This window comes from Lygodium microphyllum, chromosome 9 (assembly GCF_053477565.2).
Source record: "Lygodium microphyllum isolate KBCC chromosome 9, Lygodium_microphyllum_v1.1.10, whole genome shotgun sequence".
Classification (NCBI taxonomy): domain Eukaryota; kingdom Viridiplantae; phylum Streptophyta; class Polypodiopsida; order Schizaeales; family Lygodiaceae; genus Lygodium; species Lygodium microphyllum.
In genome coordinates, this window is record NC_141143.1 from 5,495,188 (window position 1) to 5,511,424 (window position 16,237).

Sequence of the window (16,237 nt, forward strand, 5' to 3'; positions counted from 1 at the left end):
GATGGCTTGCTATTCACAACCATTCAGGATGAAGACTTAAGAGTCACAACCCAGGTATTCCATTTTATGTTCACTTTTTGCAAACCGAGTGCATCAACTAGCAGGATTCCAAAAGACTCAGGGAAGACACATTATCTCAGAGCATCATTAAGCAAAATTTGAATCATTTTTGGATTGATGATGGGGTGGAATCACTTACAAGGCCTAGGACGAACTACAAAAGACCCCAGGAGCACTAACAAGTGCAGAGACAAGGACTTGCATAATAACCTATAGGTTTGCAATTACTCAATTGATGTGCATCGCCCTGGGAGCTCTTATTGCACAGATCTTCATAGTAGGTCTAGCAAAGTGAGCACAAAGTTCAGTCCCCTTGAAGGGAGTACAACCATCACAACCACAACAGCCACTATCATACAAGATAGTGAGCAAGCCATAAGAGGATAAGGCGTGACATGGATAGACACAATAAAACGAGAAAAGAGGAGAAGGGAAATGGAAATGGAGACTGATACGACAATAGAAGACATGATAAAAGAGGTAAGGAAAGAGAAAAGGATGAAAGCATGATGGTCAATGTTGGGGTAAAGGCGCCTCCGCCGTGCCACCCCGTGTATTACTACACTGACAGTACCCACCACTGCACACTGCAAGTGGCAGGCACCCGTCACTGTCACACTTATTCTTTATTCTTTCAGTGATTAGTGAATAAAAGAAGGCCCGGTCACACATTGTGACAGTTGGAGTTCCCATTTGTCTCTCTCTCTCTTTTCTTGCTCTTGCTCTCCGCCATAGTTCGTACATGGTCTTTCGATCCTCTCATCCCTTTCAATTGGTATCAGAGCTTGGCTTCCGATTGCTCAAGCTCTTCTCGATGCTTTCTTAGCTTCGCATCGACTCCCTTCTTGCATTGGATCTCCATCCCGGCAGCCATATCCGATCTCCTCGAGCTCCCGTCACTCCCCGGCTTCCCGAGCACCTTCCTGACCTATTGAGGCACCTTCAAGGCATTGGTACTGAGGTATTTGATCATTCTTTCAGGGTTTTATTTCAGTCTACAGGTTGCAAACATCAAGGGCAGCCATGGATTCAAACCCTTGAAGCTTATTCCCCTCATATTGTGCCTTACACCTATCAAGGCTCAAAGAGGCTTGTCATAGGTCTTTGATAGGCCCTTCTTGAGCCCCCCATTACCCTCTTTCAGCCCACGTGGAGCAGCAGCAAGTTCAACACCAATAGGGCAGATTCGCCATTTTTTCTAGGTTGTTAGCACTCGTCTACTTCAGCTCCACACTTTCAACATTGCTTCTTGCTCTCTACCTTGATCAAGAGGGCTATTAGACTTCATGTTTGATGTCATTCAAGCTTTGGGCATTGGTCTTGATCATTTGGGGCTGATTTCTTCAGATTTGGGATTGTCATAAACTGTCATAACAGGCTGAAAACAGGGCAGCAACATTAGCATTAGCATTTGTTGCTTACACTCCATTCCGGTTGTGCTATTTGATGCCCGTATGCGGCCTACTTGATGCCCGAATGTCTTGGGAATGTATGCATTCGATTTTCCCATTATTTGGCATTGTTGTTGGGCTGGAAATTGATAGTTTTGGACTGATTAGAGCTGCTATACATGAGCGGGCTGAAGCTCATTTGTCACATGTATTGCTTCTCTATCGATACCAGATGTATGCTATGGGTTATGCCATGATGTATTACACTTTGGGGATCGACTTCAAATTCATGATCATGATTCCAAAATGCTTTTGAGCATCGCATTTACTCCATTGTTATTGGTTTGTCATTGGCATGGTCGACTTGACTGGCATTTGGGCGACTTATGCCTATTGTCTGTACTTGACGGATAAGCTCTATGCATTACATGCTTTGGTCCGTGGTTGATGCCTCTTAGTTCGTCCATGCTTGACAGATATTTTGGAGCTCTGATTTGGATGTTTTGAGCACTTCCGACTCACAGGGATATTGACTTTGGGTTGCTACTAGATGTATTGACTTGACAGAGAACTTGCCATTGGGATTATGTCTTGCTCAGTGGTTGCTACGACAGTTGCTTCATGTATGTCATGCTCTCTTGGATGCGTCTAACGCATTGACTTGGTCACTTGTCACTAGTACTTTGTCTTGGGTTGTTTGAGCTCTTTAGCTCGCATGTACGCCGTTTGTGCCAGTGGGAGCATAGTGTATGCATGACCGACTTTGAGCAGTTCATGTCTTGGAGCAGCTTACGACTTTGAGCAGATGTTTTTTGAGACTTTGGGATTACCCTCCGACCTTTTGGATGTTGCATTGATGTATGTCTTGGTCTCCGGATTGCTTATGAGCTGAGTCTCTTGCTTTGGATCCGCTTTCATTTTGGGCAGACACCTATTTGTGTCAGGTTTTGGCAGTTGCAGGTAAATCTTGCCTAGATTGTCTGGGGGTGTGCCTCTTACTAGCAGATGCTATTTGACATGTCTCAGTGTTAAGCTCATGTATTTTCACTGTCATTTGGCTTTGCTTTGTCCTTTTCATGTCGGCTTTGGACCTAGCACTGTCTATTTGACTTTGGATCTAGTTTTGGGACAGTTTGCTCTCATTATTGCAGGTCTGCAATTTATTACAGCAAGCATTTATTGGTGGACTGAGCTGTATTTTTCATGCTGAAATGTCTTGATTTGGTGTACTGTACCTTGTACTTGGTGGGCAGCAGCTTCTCAGTCAGTTTCCCAATCATTTTGCCTTGGATTTAGTGGTTTTTTAGTTGCTTATAGCAGAAAACAGCAAGCAATTTTGAACTGTCTCTGCATTTACAGCTTGCATTATGGCTTCGACTTCGACTGATAATGCCATATTTAATATCATGAAGTTGGATGGTATCAACTATGGCTATTAGAAGAGCCAGATTTGGCAGGTCTTGGTGCAGAAGAACCATGTAAAGCCACTTCGATTGAGCGGGCAACAGCCTGCAGGTATGAGCAATGATGACTAGTTTGACTTGGATGCATACTGTAAGTCCACAATCATACTCTCTCTGACTGAGTAGGTTCATTACAATGTAGTGGATGAGGCACAGACCGCATGGCTGTTATGGGAAAAGATCAAGAATCTTTATGATAAGAAGAGCCCGGTTAGTCAGATGTATTGGCTCAAGCAGCTCATGGATCTGCGCATGAAGGAGAATGCGATGATGTCTACTCATTTGAGCCAGTTCCATGTGATCTTGAAGAATTTGACATCGCAGGGTATCACATTTCTTGATGAGGTGACCCCACTCTTTTTGCTTGGGACTCTTGGAGAGTCGTGGGATGTCTTTCGTACTACCTTGTGTGCTCCTGCTGAAATTGTCTGATGTAGAGAGTGCTCTTCTACAGGAAGAGATCAATAGGAAGAACTTGGATGCCTCTCGTGTTTCTCATGCTTTGACAGTTAGAGGTAGGAATGAAAGGAATGGCCATGTGGTCATGACTCTCAGAAGGGTTGGTCCAAATCTCGTGGAAAGTCGCGTAGTAAGTCACGTGGGTGCAACGCTAATGTCACTTGCCATCATTGTGGGAAAAAGGGCCATATCAGACCATAGTGTCATGAGTTGCGCAATGAGAAGCGCAAGGACAAGGGGAAGGATAAAGTGTAAGAAAAGTCTTCTGATCACAGTATTGTACCTGTGAAGTCCAGTGTAAAGATCGAAGAGATCAATGTTACATAGACTGAGGAGCCATCTGACGGTGATGAGTTTATCTTGGCAGCTAGTTCATCTGACAGCTCACAGTTGACTGAGACTCCTAGCATATATGCATAGTGTTGGCTTTTGGATTCAGGTGCGTATTTTCATGTGACGCCTTATCGTGAGTGGTTCCACTCCTACTGCACTGTATCAGGGTCAGTCAGGCTTGGAGATGACAGGTCTTTGGCTATTGTGGGTAGTGGTGACATACAGTTACAGTTTTCCACTGGCAATTCTTTTATGCTCAGGGATGTACGTCATATACATGCGCTTACGCGCAGCCTTATGTCTGTAGGTCAGCTGGATGATGCAGGGTTTCACATTGGTTTTGGAGACTCTACCTAGAAGATTACCAGAGGCAGACTTGTACTGGCCAAAGGTGCCAAGGCTGGCAGCCTCTATCCTCTTGTAGTGGATGGTCCTACAATTGATCATGTTTTGTCTGTGGGTTCTATCCCACATGTATCACTTTGGCATGCCCGTTTGGGGCATAGGTCTTTGAAGGGAATGAAAATGCTTTCTGGTTTGCAGTATCTTCCGCCTTTAGACTATGCATGTTTTGACTTGTGTGATCATTGTCTTTATGGTAAGCAGAATAGGTCTACGCATAAGAAATCGGGTTGGCCATGCATGAGTGAGCTGGCTTTGGTGCATTCCGATGTTTGTGGGCCCATGCCTTGTATGTCTATGGGTGGCGCGAAGTACTTTGTTACCTTCATTGACGATTATTCTAGGAAAGTGTGGGCTTATCCAATAAAGCAAAAGTCCGATGTCTTGGCAGTCTTTCAGCGTTGGCTTGCTCTTGTTGAGAACCAGACTGGGTATAGGCTGAAATGCCTTAGGGCTGACAATGGGGAAGAATATGTCTCATGTGCTTTTGAGCAGTTTTGTGATGACAAGGGTATTAAGCATCAGCTGACCGCCCCTTACACCAGTTGAGCGCATGAACATGACTATTCAGGAGCATGTGTGCTCTATGCTTAGCCATGCAGGCCTACCATAGAGCTTTTGGGCTGAGGCAGTTAGTACGGCAGTGCATGTCATAAACCGATCGCCTTCTAGTGGTTTGGATTTCCAGGTTGTAGAGGAAGTTTGGGCTGGTAAGCCACCCTCTTATGCGCATCTCCGTGTCTTTGGATGTGCGGCATTCTGCCATGTGCCCAAGGACAAGAGGAGTAAGTTGGATCTAAAGAGCATTAAATGCATCTTTCTTGGCTATGGTGATTTAGGAGAGATGGGCTATCGCCTATGGGATCCGCAGGCGCGGAAAATAGTACATAGCCATGATGTAGTTTTTCATGAACACAAAATGCATAAGCAGCCTGAGAAGGTGGTTGAGATCCGCAGAGTGATCTTTCAGGAGGAGCCTCGGGCTCCAGCACAGCCAATAGTATAACCTGCAGAGCAGTTCCTACACAGGGCCAGGGTGTTGGACAGGCAGAGCCTGCGGTGCGACGATCTACTAGAGATAGACGTCCACCTGATCGCTATGAGCCCTCTATGCAGTATGTCTTGTTGACGGATGCAGGAGAGCCTCTCACCTATGATGAGGCTATGCGCAGGGGTGACAGTCACTCTTGGGAGAGGGCTATGCAGTATGAGATGGACTCCTTGCATAGGAATATGACTTGGGATCTTGTTGCCTTGCCTAAGGGCAAAAAGGCTTTGCCATGCAAATGGGTGTACAAGCTGAAAAGTACCCCTGGGCACCCCAAGCTGGCCTATAAGGCTAGACTTGTAGCTAAGGGTTCTAAGTAGGAGCATGGAGTTGACTTTGATGAGGTCTTCTCTCCTGTCGTCAAGATGACTACCCTATGCTTGGTCTTGTCCTTAGTCGCGCAACTTGACTTGGATCTTTATCAGATGGATGTTAAGACTGCATTCTTACATGGGGATTTGTATGACAAGATCTATATGGAGTAGCCTAAGGGCTTTGCAGAACATGGCAGGGAGCACCTATTGTGCAAATTGAAGAAGAGTCTTTATGGCTTAAAGCAGGCACCTAGCGAATGGTATCATAAGTTTGATGCCTTTATGCAGTCATCACAGGGCTACAGCAGGAGTGCTATGGATCCGTGTCTTTACACGAAGAAAGCCCGTGATGGCAGTTTACTGATTTTGGTTCTCTATGTTGATGACATGCTGATAGCAGGGAAAGCTCATGCAGAGCTTGATGCTCTGAAAGCTCAGCTCAAGAAGAGCTTTAAGATGAAGGATCTAGGACAGGCTTCACATATTCTTGGGATGTGCATTAAGCGTGATAGGCATCAGGGGCTTTTGTATCTCTCACAGTGGGAGTACATCCATAAAGTCCTTGAGCGCTTCCGCATGCAAGACGTAAAGCCTGTGGGCTGTCCTTTGCCTTCTCATGTGAGGGTTTCATAGGTAGATTGTCCACAGACAGATGACCAGAGGGCCGAGATGGCCAAGATCCCTTATGCATCAGCAGTGGGCAGTCTCATGTATGCCATGATAGCCACTCGTCCAGATATTGCGCATGTAGTTGGTGTTGTGGCACGTTATATGGCTACACCTGGCAAGAAGCATTGGGATGCCGTGAAAGGTATCATGAGGTACCTGAAGGGCACTGCAGATATGTCTATATGCTATGGCAGCCATAGGATACAGGGGTCATGGGTTACACTGACTCCGGCTATGCAAGACATGCAGATAGTAGGAAATCCACTTCTGGCTATGTGTTCACTTATGCTGGAGGGGTTGTTTCTTGGACGTCCAGGGTGCAGAAGTGTACGGCTTTGTCTACCACTGAGGCCGAATATGTTGCAGCCACTGAGGCTTGCAAGGAGGCTATCTGGCTAGGCCGTCTTGTTTCTAACCTTGGGATTGATGTTATTCCTACACTGCATTCGAATTCTATGAGTGCCATTCAGTTGGCTAAGAATCCAGTCTTCCATGCGAAGACGAAACATATTGAGGTGAGATATCACTTTATTCGTGGTGTCGTGGAAGACAGGTCTGTTGACCTTGTCAAGATCTCCACTAACATCAATCATGCAGATCTACTCACGAAAAGCCTCAGTATTGAGCGCTTTGCCTTCCTTAGAAGATTGATGGGCGTTGGATGAGATGTTGCCTTTCCTCATCCCTTGTACCTATGTACATTTGTACTATCTTTTCTTTTCTTTCCTCTCTCACTGGGGTAGATTCGCCTTTAAGTGGGAGGTTGTTGGGGTAAAGGCGCCTCCGTCATGCCACCCCGTGTATTACTACACTGACAGTACCCACCACTGCACATTGCAGGTGGCAGGCGCCCGTCACCGTCACACTTATTCTTTATTCTTTCAGTGACTAGTGAATAAAGGAAGGCCCGGTCACACATTGTGACAATTGGAGTTCCCGTTTGTCTCTCTCTCTCTCTTTTCTTGCTCTTGCTCTCCGCCATAGCTCGTGCATGGTCTTTTGATCCTCTCATCCCTTTCAATCAAGACGTGAGAAAAATCCGATCTCAATCTAAGTATCATGGAAGCTTTGAAGAATTTGCAATGAGAGCAAGCAACACGCTTAGAGGAACATGAGGATTTCCTCACATGTGCTCATTTGTTGTTAAGAAGATCTACATAGGAGAGAAGAATAGCTACATAGAAAGGAGAATGATTTGCACATGAGGGAAGATGACCTAGCAAGGAAGATTAATGGTAGTTGGCTAAAGAAGGTGAAACTACTAGTAGTTTTTAGACAGGATGTATGAGCTCCACATTCTATTTACTAGAAATAGACATCATCCTGATCAATTTGCACCCTCCATGGATCATGTTATGGTGACAAATTCTAGTGACCCTTTTACTTATGATGAGGAGGCTATGCATAGAGATAATAGTCACTCTCGGCAGAGTGCCACATAGTCTAAGTTTGATTCACTATAGAAAAAATATACATGGGATTTGGTTCCTTTGCCCAATGGAAAACATGCACTGCCATGCAAGTGGATATACAAGTTGAAGAGTACCCCTAAACACCCCAAGCCAGCATATAAGGCTAGATTGATTGCTAAGGGTTTTAAGTAGGAGCACTGTGCTGACTTTGATGAGGTCTTTTCTCTTGTAGTCAAGATAACTACCCTGAAAAAACACGGGATCTAGAGCATGGCAACTATGGTGGCTCATAGACCTTGACTAGACACATGAAGACACTGACATGATAGAGACCAAGGGACTTGACTGAAGTATAGAAGACAATCAACAAGTACACTATGTTGAATAACGAAGTGACAATACCATTTCATTCATCTCATATGAAAGTGACAACCAAGTACAATGTTATATAGAGATGGGTAGGTGCCAATATTTCTCTCTATGCCTATGGGATTCCTGCAGCCTACATATCCTCAGTCCACATCTGCTCTTACAAAGAGGCAACATGGATGTGGTTGCAAATCTCAACACCCCTCCTCAATCACAACCAGAAGTACAAAGTGTGTAGAGGCTTTAGTGAAAGCAACACCTGCAAAGTGTGGGCACACCATAAACATGCCAAAACACCAAAGGCTATCACAGAAAAGGCTAATTGTGGGTACCACAAACATGGTGGACATCCAGAGGTTGTAATAGGGGCCTCATAAAGTGTACATAGGCTGTAGTACAAGGCTACATGAAGAGTTTACAAGCTTATGATAGAAGCATTTGGGCTTTAGACATTACAAGACTAAAACAATCTATCAGAATAGGCATAGAAGGACTGATGAGGCTTGTCCTTCTCCTGGTGGTCTTCTTCTTCTTCTTCTTCTTCTTCTTCTTCCTTTGCTCCATGTTCTTCTTCTTCTTTGACTATAGCAAGATAGGCCTTCTGGGACCTTTTTGGCATGGTAGAACTTCTCAGTGTGTCTGGCCCTTTGACAAAAATCACAGAAAAGTTGGTGCTTCTTGCCTTTGTACATGTTGCCAACATATAATACTTGTTCATCTCTAGGGGTGCTTGGTTATTCCTTAGTTATTAGCTTCTTTTCCTCCTCTAATAGTGATGCTTGGATATCAAGCTTAGGTTTTGGCATATTGATTAAGGTTGTTGATACATTATTATATTCAGGAAGCAAAATTTTAAGCAAAACACCAATGCAAACATCTTCTTCCATTTTAATGTTGATTCCTTTGATGACTTAGACTATGCACCAAACAAAGTGTCAAGTCTCTTCTATGTGTCAAGAATTCAATCAAGAGACCGTACTTTGATGACAGACTATGCACCAAACAAAGTGTCAAGTCTCTTCTATGTATCATGTGAAGTATTGCAATTATCCACATGGTTGATATAGATGTCATCTAGCTCCAATTTGATAATGGCTTGATCCTTGTCATCATTCTTTTGCCAAGTGACTGCCAGGTCTGCATTATGAGGCTTCTTTTCTCTGCCACTTGTGATGGCCCATAGACCCTTCTTCATTATAGGATAAGCTTGATGGGTCTGTTGCCAGGTGTGAAACCCGACCCCCTTAAAGCGAACTATCGGAGAGTCCTTGCCCATGTTGGAGTTGCAGGAACAATAGCAAATCAACTCCAAAATTCTCAAATTTTAGCAACAGAAAAAATGATCTTGAATGTGCTAACAAGCACAAGTGCCCAAAAAGCACTAAGTGACTAGTATCACGAGATACTTGTGGAGCCAGATGCTTGGAAAATCTTCAATAGATCTTCAAGAACTTCTAGGATCTTCAATGTTGTATTTCCCTCCTTGATTTGATGCTGGAGTAGCCCAAAAATCTCAGACCTGATGTGAGGTAAAGCTGATACAAGTGACAAGAGTCACTGAATAAGTGTCAAGAGACACTATGATACTATGCTTCAATCTTGCAAGAAGTCACCATGATCTCCCCTCCTCAATGATTTGATGTGTGAACTTTACTTGAATCTTCAAAGAGTAATTGGTTTTAAATGGTAATGCCTTAGCTTGAGTGTCATGAGAGAGAAAATGAGGTGGTTTTGAGCTTGAAGAATATTTGGCTATGGAAGGAATTAGGGTTTCTGAGAGCAGCCTGGTTTTTCACTCTATGTGCAGTGTATACTCAACCATTTCTAGAAATTTTTATATGGGAATGAAGCTTGGCTAATGGGCTTCCAAAGCCCTATGATCTTGGACAAGATCGTTGCACGTATAGACTGCGCAGGGCATACGAACGACGGACTACAGGCGCGCGAGAATAGGCATCAATTGGAAAAACACACAACGTTGGAGCCTATGATGAGTAATGTCAAGTTGTGATGTGATTAATGGTTGCACCCTAACCTGGAGGAGATATCCCTAGAAGAAGGCTTCAAGAGTTATGGCTTAGATGAGGAGATCAAGAAGCTTCAATAGAGGGTAGGTATTGTGTGGCTATGGCTACCATGGCAAATTGGTGAAGGTAGAGTTGAGAAATGAGGTCATTAGTTAGCCTTGAGCTAGCTAATGATGGAGGAGAGTTGACAGAGCAGAGAGAGGACCTAAAACATGCTAAGCCATGCTCAGTTGCGCTCTAATGCCATGATAAAACACGGGATCTAGAGCATGGCAACTATGGTGGCTCATAGACCTTGACTAGACACATGAAGACATTGACATGATAGAGACCAAGGGACTTGACTGAAGTATAGGAGACAAGCAACAAGTATACTATGTTGAATAACAAAGTGATAGTACAATTTCATTCATCTCATATGAAAGTGACAACCAAGTACAATGTTATATAAAGATGGGTAGGTGCCAGTATTTCTCTCTATGCCTATGGGATTCCTGCACCTTGCATATCCTCAGCCCACATCTACTCTTACAAAGAGGTAGCATGGATGTGATTGCAAATCTCAACATAACCTACGCTTGATGTTGGTCTTGGTTGCTCAATTAGATCTGGATCCCTATCGAATGGTTATTGAAATGGATTTCTTACATAGGGACTTGCATGATGAGATTTATATACAATAGCCTAAGGGATTTCATCATTAAGAAAAGGGCAACAAGCACTTAGTGTGCAAGTTGGGAAAGAGCCTTTATGGACTTAAATAGGCACCTAGGCAATGGTATCATAAGTTTGATGCATTTATACGATCACAGTCTTACTCCTGTAAGTAGTGATATGGATCCATGTCTCTATACGAAGAAGGCTTGTGATGGTAGCCTTATTATATTGGTACTTTATGTGGATGATATGTTGATTACTGGGAGAGCTCTTGATGAGCTAGATGCTTTGAAAACTTGGCTCAAGAAGAGCTTTGAAATGAAAGACATGGGTCATATCTCACATGTTCTTGGAATGTGTATCATGCGTGATTGCTCTAAGGGGCTCCTTTACTTATAACCAAACGAGTACATACAAAAGTTCCTTGAGTGCTTCCATATGTAGGATGTTAAGCCTATTGGGTCTCCTTTACCTTCCCATGTGAAGGTTAGTCATGTAGATTATCCCTAGTTAAATGAGAGCAAAAGGCCAAGATGGCCAAGATTCCTTATGCATTTGCAATGGGTAATTTGATGTATGCCATGATAGCCACTCGCCCTAACATAGCATTTGAGTTAGAAGTTGTGGCACACTATATGCCTAAACCTAGCTAACAACATTGGGAAGCTCTGAAGGGTATCATGAGGTACCTAAAAGGCACTTTAATAAAACATAAGTAGAAACATGCATACCTTACTTACCTTGAATTATTATCTCTTGTTGTTAGGGAATTGGTGGTCCAATTTGGAGTATAGTATGGCACTTCTGCTATATTGTGCAACTAGGCAATGATGTTGTTGTTGTTGTTGTTGGCACTCTTGTTGATGTTGTTGTTGTTGTTGTTGGGTAGTTTAATGTGGGAGCTTTCGCTCAACTGCCAAGACCTACAGACTGCTTATTATTTCAAGCGTTTCAAGCAAGTGCAATTGCTACCTCTCACATAGCCATATGCGCTCTCACACCTATGAATGTAATGAACTTACCTCTATGCTCGATCGAGTTGCCTCCTCCCTCAAACACTCTAGTAGCTCCACGATCCAAGGTGCAAGCTCAAGCAAGCTCAATCCTCAAGCTCCAAGCTCCATGCTCCATTGCCGCACGCGAGACAAGAGAAGAGCAGAGAAGAAAGAGAAGAAGAAGAAGAGAGGAGAAGATAGAGAGCTTCTCCACCACAGTCCCTCACCCTCACACACTGACTTCCTCACACTCCTCTCAAGCACAAGCTCAAGCAAGAAAAAAGAAGAAGAGGATAGGAGAGCTAGCTTTGGCCACACACAAGAATGAGCTTCTTTATTCACTTTTTGCCTTTTATACAAAACCCTAACCCTAATCTCCTTTAGGTACTCATCCCCTTTTTACGTGACTAGCCATGTTAGCCTAGGTCTTATTTTCCTATTTCCTTCCTATTTGCATTGTGCCTTCACACATGCCCATCTACATTTACAAATTGCACAAGAGGGAGCTTGGCGCTCTTCTACTAGGATTTAGAGAGTGTTTTCATATTTAAAATGCACCTTTCTTCTTTTGCACTTGCCTTGAATTTTTAAGATTGTCCTTGCGTTTTTGGTCTTTTTTCCTCTTGTTTCTTCAACCGAGGGCCACCCCGCTTTACCCTACATCTTCTTGATTTTCTTTTTGCTTGCTTTGCACTAGGGTTAGCATTACCCCCCTCTTAGTCAAGTGCCATTCCCATGGCACTTTGCTGCAATTGTTGATGAGGGCTCGAGTGGTTGAAGGGTTTCCATGTGGGTCAGTGATGGGGCTTTGTGGAGATTGTATGGGGAGAAGAAGCATCAAAAAATTGGATGAGAGATTGCGGAGGCTAAGAATAGATTTTTGATTGGGTAGGGGGGCCCTTTGATGTCGATGGTTGGTTGCGGTGTCTAAAAAGGAAAAGAAATTGCACTGCCTATATAGGCGAGCACAAACTCCCTAGGTATGTCATGCCCCCTTGATGTGCCCTAAGTGTGAAGTGGGGGGACAAGAAGGGCTAGGGGATTAGGCATGGAGCCGGCCGACCGAGGCAATCGAATGTATCTAACTTAAGAACCCCTAGGTGCAGTGTTTGTGGCACTCTGATATTACATGGAAAAGCTTGTTGTTCCTTTCCTTTTGCTTTGTGTGAGTCTTTTCTTTGTTTTCTCTTTTCTTTTTCTTTTTTTATTTTATTTCCTTATTTTTAATTTTTTCTTCTCTTTTTTTTGTGAGATACACTGGGAAGGACCACACTAAACATCATCCTAATGCTCTTCAGTAATTGTTACATTTTGAGGGGGCCTAAGAAAATTGCCAAGGAATGCATGGCTTTGCATGTAACCCTTTGCTCTTCTAACTGTACTTGTGGCCACAAAGGGAGCTTCGTTCCTACATTCATTCTTTCTTTTGTTGATCTAAAAATCAAAATCAGGCCCTTCTTCCTAGACCAGCTCTAATGGCTGGTCCCCAAGCCCTAGCAAGGAGAGTTTCTGTGAGCTTTAGCCAGTTGAGATTAGGGGAGCACATTGCTCCTCTACTCCCAAGCCGGTACTAGGCTTGGGTGTCATGGCATGGAGTCCATGTTGCAGTGCCCTCCTTGTTAGCTCTAGTTTTTTTAAGTTGATCCAATGTCTCTTCTCCTCTCGGCTACGTGACATTCAATGCTATGCTCAAGAATGCGCGTTGCTAGTCCAACATTCCTATCTTGATACTCTTGGAATGGGCCAGCTTGTAGGCTAAACCTTTGATTCCATTTTTGTTAGAGCAATCTCCTCCTTCTCCTATTGCCTTAGTCATTCTTTCTCCTCATCTAGTGTTTTCCTGCGCTCTTCTTCTACTCTCTTTGATTCCTCCTCCACTCGTTGTAGCTCTCTATTTCCCTTGGAGGTGGATCAAGTTCTTCTTATAGGGATTTTGAGAGTGATCTTTTCCTCTCTTCTTGGCTCAACAATTTTGAGCCTTGCTGCTCACTGTTTGTCCTCTCTCTCTTGCTCTTGAGATGGTTAGTCATTCTCCTTTTCATTAGTAACTCTCTCCATGTTGTCCTATTGTTCCTTGTGGACTTTATCTCCCCCCCTGTTCTCCTTCTGAAAGTGAGATGGTTGGGCTTGCTAGGGTGGAAGAGTGATGCTTCTCTCAGATTGGTGTCGGCTCTTAGGTCTTCTCAGCTACTTCTCTTTCTGCCTCCCTTAGAGCTTCCCAAATGATGGCAGTTAATGCTTCTCCAAAGCCTATAGTCAAAGCCTTGGAGGCAAGTTGTTTCCTCTCGGACTCCACTATGGTAGTCGAAGACTCCTTTTCTACCATGCTTGGTGTTGTGTTTAGTACCTTTGTCGATGCTTCTATTGTCTTCCGCATAACGTAGGCATTTCAATTTTCCTCGTCTAAGGCATTATGGCTGCAAGACTCTCTAGAAATGGTACATCTATTTTGTGCATGAGAATATTATATCTGTGGCTTGAGAAAAGAATGTGGACCATTTTAACCTAGAAGCGAATGGTGGGATACTTGATGGTCACCGTGCTAATGTTCCTTCTTATGTCGAAAGTTCTTAGGAATTTTGTGCATCTGCTGTGGTTGATTTTCCAGCCAACCTTCTTCATGTATATGTGGAGATTGCATTGGTTGACTATTTGTCTCACTGCACCTTCCTTGTTCACCAGCTCTCTCAAATTATTGATGCTGCGGTACTCTAGTTGGTTGTCTAGACTTCTGTTTTAGTGTGGCCAATTGGTACTTGTTGTGCTCTCCCTCTAAGAACAGAAGTTGGCTTGCCATCTCAAGTTCTTGCTATGGCCCAACAACTTACAATTAGCTCCTTTGAGAGTACTTTTCACAAAAAAGAAAAAAGTTTAAGATCGAATGTTATGGAATGGTGTGATTGTTTCAGTAGTAGTGAATGCAAACTTTTTATACTTCAAGCACTCCACACATTCCAAGCACGAATTCCATAAAAAAATTTCTTGAAGTACAAGTTCCTTTATTCATCCTTTTTTGCTTTTGAACCTTTTTTGCTTTTGAAATTCAGTTTGAAGTTTTGAAGTTCAAGTCATGTTTTCTTTGAGATTACTTTTTGCAAGAAAGAAAAAATGTTTAAGATAGAACATCATGGAATGGTGTGATTGTTTCGATAGGGAATGCAAACTTTTTATACTTCAAGCAATCCACACATCCCAAGCACGAATTCCATAAAATATTTTCTTGAATTACACGTTTCCTTTATTCATCCTTTTTTGCTTTTGAAATTTGGTTTGAAGTTTTGATGTTCAAGTCATGTTTTCTTTTCCATATTAACCCCTGCCTCCCTAGGAATGATGAAAATCCTTCCTAGGATTTAGAGAGTGAAAGTTTAAGGCATTTAAGTGCCTTCTTGCTATGCTTTACTTCGTCATGAGCCAATCGTAGAAGTTTGGGTTATACTTTAAGTGGGCGTGACGGTCCATGTCATGAGGTCTAATGCTTATGTGTGTAATGTAGGTCAGGACATCAGTGAGGAAGTCACCGAAGTTCATTCTGCTACTAGCAATATGCAGTTCTTCCTCTATCAGGATTTGACCAAAATAGGGGTGGGCCATGACAAGACTTTGAATGAGGTAGAGTCATACTCAACGGTGTTGATTGTGCGTCTCTGCTTGACATTGGTCATGATTTGGCAGCCCTCTTGTTCCCATTGGAGACACAGAGCATACCATTCTCATAGAAAGGGAAGAGCCCTCTTGTTCCCATTGGAGACACAGAGCATACCATTCTCATAGAAAGGGAAGAGTCAGAGTCGGCTAGCTTTGTTAGCTCGTCTACTAACTCGTGGTTTGTTACAGAGACCTTGCTCATACAATATTATGTGATCAGTCATTGTGTGCAAGCTTTCTCTCGAGAGATCTCACTGTCAATCAATTCCTCGATTACCTCGGGAATTTTGACAAACATGAACTCATAGTCTTCCCAAGTGCATGGCAAGTAGCACACTTCCTTTGCTAAAGTCTCATCAAGGAGGCCTAAGTCTAGCCGTTCATAGTTTTTGGGCTAGTTGGTGAATGTGGCGTCCAAGCATTTGATACAGGTGAGGAAGTCGTCCCCCATGTTCGTGGTGAGGTCCATGGCCAATGTAAGGATAGATTTATCCTTATATGAGGGTCTAAGGTCTACGGGAGGTTGGGGTTTGGTTAAGCTGGATAGCTCAACTATTGATGCCTATCTTTTGGGTTGTTCAATGGGGTGTTTGTCGGACACTTGTGCGATGGATTGGTCCTATGGCTCAGTTGATGTGCTACCCTCTGCTTGTGGAGTAGTTGGGACATTGGAAGTGTTAGGTTGAGTTGGCCTAGGGCCTCGACTGGTTGTAGCTTTGGTCGATAGACTCATTGAGGTTCTATGGGTTTGGTGCTTTTTGATTTAATGAATTTCTCATTCCTAGCTAGCTCACCACTTTGTGGAGATGGGCTTGAGGGCTTGGATTGAGGAGTATATATGCCATTCCTAGTCTTGGGCAACCAAATCCAATTGTTGCCTTCATAGTAGCCTTGAGCACACAATCAATAGGTCATTGGGTACCTATCACGGGGCTTGACCATTCATCTACTTCTATAGCTCTAGCTTTGCCTCCTAGGCCTAGGACATGA